Below are 1,672 nucleotides of genomic sequence, written 5' to 3'. Positions count from 1 at the left end.
TCTACTCCTAAGAAGCCCTATATAAATCCCTCTGCCAGTTCAGTTGTGGGCTGTCCTTTCCCACCCCCATAGAGGCAGCCACTCTCCTGGACTTTTCCTTCCCAAATAAATCTCCTTTTCAGGAGTCTTAGGTTTGGAAATGTCCCTTATGGAGGCTGAGCAAGGCTGAGCAGAAAAAGTAACAACTTTTCACTGGGACTGGAGACGATTGCTACACTTCTGGAAGGGCTTCCCCTTTAGCAGAGTGCAGCAGAAGGAACATCTTGGGCTGCAAAAGAAGGAGCAGATAGCTTTACTAGGACATTCCCTTAGGGGAACTGAGCAGAGCTTTGCTATAGCAGAACTCTGGGAGAGGCACATCTTTGCTACATCCTGCCAGGAGACCACCCCATACTGCACCCCAGGTTCAGGTAGCCTGACTTCTAGACAAGTCAGGACACCTTTCCCTCCAGGGCTGAGCTGTCCTATTGTGGCTTCAGCCTCCAGACCTATCCTATTGTGGCTCTAGGTGGCCTGGTTTCCGGACAAGTGAGGACATCTTTCCCTCCAGGGCTGATCTGTCTCTAGGTAGCCGGACAAGTCAGGACACTTTCCCTCCAGGCCTGAGCTGTCACACTGTGGCCCTACCCTCCAGAGCTGTCCTTTTGTGACTCTAGATATAGCCTGGCTTCCTGACAAGTCAGGTTATCTTTGTAGCTTGTTTACAATAAGGATATACTTTAAAAACCTTCCAAAGTGGAAAATACTCTTCCAAAGTGGAAAATCTAAAAGAATTGGACAATTTTCTTAATAGGTACCATTTAGCAATGTTAAATCAATATCAGAAAAAAGAAACATTTAAATAAACCTGTAACCCTTAGTGAAATAGAAGCTGCCATTAAAAATGAAACTAAAAACATTTTAGTGCAGAAATCTATCAGACTTTCAAAGAAGACTTACCACCAATACTTCTCAAATTATTCCCCAAAATATAAATAGAAAGAACCTTCTAAAATTTATTTTATGAGTCTACAGTTACCCTTATACCTAAACCACATAAAGACTCAACTCAGAAAGAGAATCACAGGCCAGTTTCCTTGAGAACATAGAGGCAAACATACTGAATAAAATACTTGCAAACTAAATCCAAATACACATGCAAAGGATCATCCACCATCATCTCCCCTGCTTTCTGTCAGAGATGCAGGAATGCTTCATTCTATGAAAATCAATAACTATGACTCATACATAAACAAATTGAAAGAAAAAACACAGCATCATCTCACTAGACACAGAAAAAGCCTTTGACAAAATCCAAAACTCCTTCATGATAAAAAGTCTCAGAGAGATCAGGGATAAAAGGGATGTACCTAAACATAATAAAAGCACTTTACAGCAAGCCTATAGCCAACATCAAATTAAATGGAGTAAAAGTCAAAGAAATTCCACTAAAATCAGGAACAAGACATGACTGTCCACTCTCCCTAAATCTATTTAATATAATACTGGAACTCTTAGCTAGAGCAATAAGACAACTGAAGATGATGAAGGTGATACAAATTAGAAAGGAAGAAATCAAATTATCATTATCAGATGATATGATTGTGTACCCGAGTGACTCTACAAATTACACCAGAGAATGTGTACCTCTGAAAACACTTTCAGTAAAGTAGCTGGATACAAGATTAACTTA

Source organism: Microtus oregoni, unplaced genomic scaffold (genome assembly GCF_018167655.1).
Source record: "Microtus oregoni isolate MIOR12 unplaced genomic scaffold, Mior012 000014F_ref0000157, whole genome shotgun sequence".
NCBI classification, from domain to species: Eukaryota; Metazoa; Chordata; class Mammalia; order Rodentia; family Cricetidae; genus Microtus; species Microtus oregoni.
Note: the sequence above shows the minus strand (reverse complement) of the source record.